The following is a 6853-nucleotide window of genomic DNA, read 5'->3' as shown; positions in this document are numbered from 1 at the left end:
ATGGAAAACCCATCCTCAGATGAAAGTGAAACATCATCTCGCTCCCTCAAGCGTCAGGGAGAAAAAGAAGAACTGTCTGAGGGACCAAGGAAGATGGTAAAAAAGACAAGGCATAAGTCTATGGAAAAGCAGAGGCACCAGGAGCCTTCCACTGCCAGCTCAGGACACGAGGCGAAATTCTTGAAAAAGGCTCGTTCAGAGCCTACAACGCCTGTGACAAAAAAGGCATCCACAAAAAGTGCCTCTCTGTCGCCAACGAGTGATCCGGTAAGGCCTGCCCCTGATATTACCAAAAAACATCCGTCGACGACGGCCCCGTCGAAGACACCGTCGACGGTTACAGCGATGACGATGACATCCACGTTTACAACGGCTGTATCGCCAATGATTATGACATCGTCACCACTGTCGTCAACGACTATCATAACGGCCAAGATATTCAAGAAGGCATCGTCGACGAAGACATCGTCGACGGCAGGAGCAGAGGTAGTTTATCCGTCGGCAGCAGCATTACTGTCGACGAAGCATCTGTCGTCGAGAAAGACAAAGACAACGTCGACGAGGGACCCGTAGACGAGGGACCCGTCAACACCACCATCGTCGACGACAAATCCGCTGATGGCGCAACCATCGACGAGAGTCCTGTCGGCAACACCGTCGATGAGAGAACTGTCGACGACGGATACTGAAATGTCAACAGCAGGGATGGAGGTTCTGTCCACTCAACCGCTGGCTATCATACCCTCTTCCGGAGACTTGGAGGCACAGCAGGAGTCCTCAAGATTCCTCCCTCTTTCTTTTATTTCCATGGGAGAAAGGACATCTTCAATCCTTCCAAGCCATACATCAAGTAAAGTCCTGCCATATCCACCACAGCATCTATTAGATGACGATGACGACAACTATTCCCAGGATGAAGGAATGTTCGGTGTAGCCAGTAGCCCATCTCAGCTGCACGTGAAGTGTCAAGACTTACATGAGGAGGAGGAAGAACAACAGCAGCTCTACTATTCCCTCGACAATGTATCAAGAGGGCTCTTCATACCAGACGGGTGAGCCAGAACCGTCGTTTCCCATGCCCAGGTCTCTAGTGTCAAATCTGCAGAGTATGCTTAAGGACTACTATAGGCGATTTCCACCATCAACCACATCTAGACCGTACGGTCCACGGACACCTATACAAGCCCCGTTTACTAGCCCTCCAGGAACGCCGCAAATAAGTGTCCAGTTTGTGCCACCGCCACAAGAGGAACACATCTCATCAGATGAAGAAAGAGAGGAAGGAGAAATTTCTGAAGCAGCCCCTAGTGAGTGGGAGGACTATCTCATTCCTACGCTGTCTCCTCTGCCAGCAGCACCGGTGGACTCACCCCCGGAGGACATTGGGGGTTTCCACAATTTAATAGAGAGAACGGCCAAGAGGTTCGAATTACCTATTGTTTCCCAAGAAACAGATTGCTTCCTATAAGATTTGAAGGAGCCATCAAGGAAATCTATAAGGGCAATACCAATAGTGGACTTCCTATGGCAAGAGGGATTGAAGGCTATGAAGAACCCAGCCACAGTGCCTTCACAGATGCCAAAGTTGGAGAAGAAATACAAGGCCCCGGACAACACTCCAGCTTGTTTAATATCGCAGCCAAAGCCGGACTCAGTAATATCCCAGGCTGCACAGCGCAGGTTAAAGAACCCTTTCTGCACCTATCGCAGCGCCTCCTGACAAGGATGGAAGGAGGTTGGATAATATTGTGAAAAAGTTCTCCTCGGTGGCGGCGATCACAGTGAAGGCAGGCAACTCCTTAGCCATTCTGGGGAGGTATGACAGACAGATGTGGGCTGACATGTCAGCTTACGTAGACTTATTACCTGGGCATGTCAAGGTGGAAGCAAGAAAAGTACTAAAAGAGGGGGAGTGGATCGCAGCGGAAATCATTGACTGCGCCATTGACATCTCCTTAACAGGATTCTGCCAACTCGCAGGACCAGCGGTCTTGCGTAGGCAGGGGTGGCTCAAGTCTACCCCGTTCCGCCCAGAAGTCCAGAGCCGCATTCTCAATATGCCGTTTGACGGAGAGAGTTTATTTGGTAAGCATGTGGACGACATGCTGCAATCCATAAAGACGGATACTGATACGGCAAGATTGCTTGGTACCTTGCAGTACCGCATGCAGCCCTTTCGTGGGGCAAGAGGCAGGGGACATTATTCCTTTCGAGGGGGTTTTCAACAACATAGACCCCAGTATCAGTCCTCTTCGTCAGGACCCAGACAGCAATACGGCCAACATCAACTAGATTACCGGTTACAGCCTACCGCAGCATATCGGCACCCAGCAAAAGGAAGATCAGCGTCAAGGGGAAGAGACACCACCAGGAACAAATTACCAGCTAGCCATACCAGCTTCCTACACTACCCAGGGATTCAAAGTCGGGGTCGCATCACTTCTCATTTCCTTCATTGGAAGGTCGTAACATCAGACAAATGGGTGTTGGACGTAGTAGCCAGAGGACATACTCTGGAATTCATTCAGAAACCACCGAACGGCCTGCCGTCAGGCCCTCCACCTCCGCGAGTAGCCCAACTCCTCAAGGAAGTGCAAGTGATGCTACGCAAGGGAGCAATAGAGCTGGTCCCTGCCCCTCACAGGAACAAGGGGTTCTACTCACACTTCTTTCTACTGAAGAAGCCCTCCGGAGACTGACGCCCCATTCTGGACTTACGGTTGCTAAACAAATTTCTGAGAAAACAGTTGTTCAGGATGGTGACATTGCAGGACATCTTGCGCCTCCTGAATACCGGAGATCATATGGCATGCCTAGACCTCCAGGATGCGTATTTTCATGTTCCAATACACCACAACCACCGAAAATTCCTCAGGTTCAAGGTAGCTGGTATGCACCTACAGTTTCGGGTCCTTCCTTTCGGTTTAAAATCAGCCCCCAGAATTTTTACAAAGATGCTGGCTCCAGTGGCGGCTCATCTGCGCCAGTCGGGCATACAGGTGTTTCCCTATCTCGACGACTGGCTGATAAAAGCACCGTCAAAACACCAGGTGGTGCATCACATATCTCTCTGCCTTCAGTTGTTCGACGACCTGGGACATACCGTCAACTACCAGAAATCGCATCTTCATCCAACGCAGACATTGAGCTTTTTAGGAGCAATGCTGGACACTATCCAAAGCAAAGCATATCCATCGCAGGAAAGGCAATTAAAGCTCAGCAGGTTAGCCCGCAACCTCTCGGCAAAAAAGTGCGTTTCAGTTGGCACTTACAAATCTTTGCTGGGAATAATCTCATCATGCATCCCACTGGTTCCGGACTGCAGGCTACAAATGCGGCCCCTGCAAGAGCAACTGGATTTGAAATGGCATCAGCTTCAGGGGTCTTTCGAAGACAAGATTCTCATCACATCGAAAATGAGAGTAGCCATGGATTGGTGGGCAACACCAGCAAATTTATCCAGAGGTCTCACGTTTCTTCACCAGGTGCCTCGCTATGTAGTGACAACGGATGCTTCCCTCGAAGGGTGGGGTGCCCACCTTCAGGATCTTCTCATCAGTGGGTCCTGGACCCCGAAGGACAGACAGCTCCACATCAATCACATGGAGCTCAAAGCGATAGATTTTGCCATAAAAGCTTTCTTAACAAGGCTTCAGGGCTCAGATGTTTTGATCAGAATGGACAATACCACGTGCATGTTTTACCTAAACAAACAAGGTGGCACGAAATCTCTGCAGCTCTCACAGCAGGCTCAAAACATATGGAAATGGGCCATAGAGCACAACATTTCCCTGAAGGCAGAACATGTCCCAGGACACAACAATGTACTGGCGGACACTCTGAGCAGGACAATAATTCCCTAAAACGAGTGGGAACTGGATCAGGAGATTCTGGATCAGATATTCCAGTTATGGGGCAAACCAAACATTGATCTGTTTGCAACATTGGAGAACAGAAAATGCCCTTACTGCACAAGCTGGCTTCTCCAAAGAGGGTCATGGGGGAATGCGTTTTCGATAAGATGGTCCGGCATTTATGCCTACGCTTTTCATCCGATCCCACTCGTACCGAGGATCCTCAGCAAAATGAAAGCGAAGGGTTGTCGCATCCTATTAATAGCACCGAGATGGCCCAGACAGGTGTGGTTCACGGAGCTCCTCATGCTCTCGGAACGACCACATGTGCTACTCAAACGGAAACCAGCCCTATTAACGATGCACCAGGGCCAAGTCAGACATCCGGACCAGTCATCTCTCCAATTATCGGCCTGGTTCCTGAGTTCCATGAGTACTCCAAAGTAAATATCTCTTCTGAATGCAGAAAGATTCTAGCCAGGGCTAGAGCGGATACTACCAACAAGACCTACAGACTAAAATGGAAGCGTTTTTATCTGTGGTGCGCGGCTGAAGGGATGCAGATCTCTTCGCCTCCAGAACAGGTATTACCGTACTTGTTGCACCTGGCGAAGTCTGGACTCTGATACGCTTCTATCCGCGTGCACGTGGCGGCAATTTCAAGATGCCGCAGATCTCAGGAGGCGGTTTCATTGTGTTCCACCAGAATTGTGAAACAGTTCCTTAAGGGACTGTTTCGTACTTTTCTGCCAGTGCAGAAACCTCCACAGTTAAGGTCCTTGACCGTGGTCCTGGGGCAGCTCATGAAGCCTCCTTTTGAGCCCATTCATAGAGCGGAGTTAAAGTTCATTGCATGGAAGACAGCGCTGTTGCTGGCTCTTACCTCCGCTAAGAGAGTGAGTGACATACAGGCATTCACAATTAAAGAGCCAGCTGCTGCATCATAGCGTCTCCATCATCACAGAATGTATTTCACCCCAAATCAATGTCAAAACTGTACCTGGCCCCACCATCTTCTCTTGAGCCAGCAGCACTTCCAAACCAACCCTGTTGGATATTAGCCCCTTAGGTATAATATCATTAACAGAATAGCTTTTGGGCCAGGATAACTGTTGTATCAGTTTCAACTCTTTTTTTCGGACCATGCCTGCAAATAGAATAAGTACATTTTCAAAAAGACATTACTTAAAATATCCTGCCATCCTTTACCTCCTTTGTCAGTTTTTGCCTCATCGCATCTGGGTATTCTCTTGCTGATTGTAAAATGTCTCTTAACTCTTTCACCCATAGGCTCTCATAATCTACCCGAAATCCATAGTGAAAACCCCTCAAAAGTAACTCTGTATTATTTCTGTTATCAAAGAACTGCAACCAGAACTGTAAATGCTCAAGCCTTAAGTGACGTATGCCTTTTCCCAAAGGACCCAGATTACCATTTTCCCCACCCTTCTGCTGCTGCCATCCTTCACCATGACCTCCTTAGTCTCTGCCTGCCTTGAATACAATAATGCATACATGGGGGCTTACCTCCACATTTTGAACAATCATGTTTGAATCTGCAATTATTTATATTTCAGAATCCTTTATTATGTTGCAAACAGGTTCAGGTCTGCCCTCTGTCAACCCCCTGCTAAGACCCCCTTAAAAGAGCTGATCAAATGCCTAACCACTAGTCGTCAGGATGGGTGCTGGTCTAGTTGGGGCCAATCCCTTGCAGCCATAAGCCCAAATACAGTCGCTCTATTTTCCCCTCAACATCTTCTTCCAAACTTGCCTGGAAATCTTTGTAGTAACAACCGTAGTCCTATCCAGCCAATGTTATTTGAGCTTCCTGAATGATATAGATGTATTTGAGTAGCGCTACAAAGCAATCTGGGTGTTTCTCACAATTCACATGAGTGGAAATGAGAAGTCACTGTCCAGTGCCCTACTGTCACTGGCACCTTAGACTTCTTTGCAAGTTCAAATTCCTCGTCCTTCGCCCCTTGCTTGGCCCTTTTTAGCAGTTAAAAAACCTCCACAGCTCTCCTTTCCATATCTTTTCCTCTGTGGCTGCCGTAAGATGTGACCCAACGGTTTTAAAACGCAAATAAGGCAACTGCTTACGTTTTATCTTTTTACTCTTTTTTTATCCTGGTCTTTTTAGTGGTTGATCACTACACCTCCCGACTATTCAATTTCTGGCCCTTTATTCTTATTTCAGCCATCCTTTTTTACTGCTTGCTCCTCGGCCCATACCTTGACACATATATATTTTTGTACCGCACATAGTTTCTGTCACCTCCAGCCTCGTTGCCCACACCTTTGGATCTTGACCTCGCATCCAATTTACAAAACAATTTCCCGCTGTTCCTAACTGCTCATGTGGTCAGGGCCTGCACTGAAGCCTGTTGTCCTGCCAAATGCCCGCATCTTTTCAGGGATACTAAATGCCCCATTGCAGCAGCTGGCAGCTCTTTCTGCACCTGCAAGACACCAACCTCTACCGAAGAAGTAATTTTATCTCCTGGTCTCTCAAATCCTCTTACCACCAATACCATTCCTCCTCACTCTAAGCCTGTCCTCCTATGCATCAGGGAAACAATTTCCCTTTCCTCTAGGCTTTCATCCTCATCATCGTAATCAAGCAAAATCTCATCCAGCTGGTCAGACTACTTTGCCAGTGTCACACCACTGGTGCTTGGGATCAGCCCCTTCGCCACACAAATGGCCAAATGAAAAGCCCTCCGTGGCAATGTCTTCATCAAGGAAGGCTCATCAGACCTTCCTTATATTACTCCTCTGGGCTCCATCACTGGCGCTAGGTCGGCCACAAAGAACCATGCCGTGCCTCCCTTCCAGGATGCAGGAGCAGCACAAAATGCTCCCACCTACCTTTCATCGCATGCTCTCTGGACTGACGAGCCTAATCTTCCCATAACACTATCCTCCTGTGCTGTCCTGGATGCCAAAGTGTGTGACATCACTTACGCTCTTAACATCACAAATGCTAATTAATT

This window comes from Pleurodeles waltl, chromosome 12, assembly GCF_031143425.1.
Source record: "Pleurodeles waltl isolate 20211129_DDA chromosome 12, aPleWal1.hap1.20221129, whole genome shotgun sequence".
Lineage (NCBI taxonomy): Eukaryota > Metazoa > Chordata > Amphibia > Caudata > Salamandridae > Pleurodeles > Pleurodeles waltl.
Note: the sequence above shows the minus strand (reverse complement) of the source record.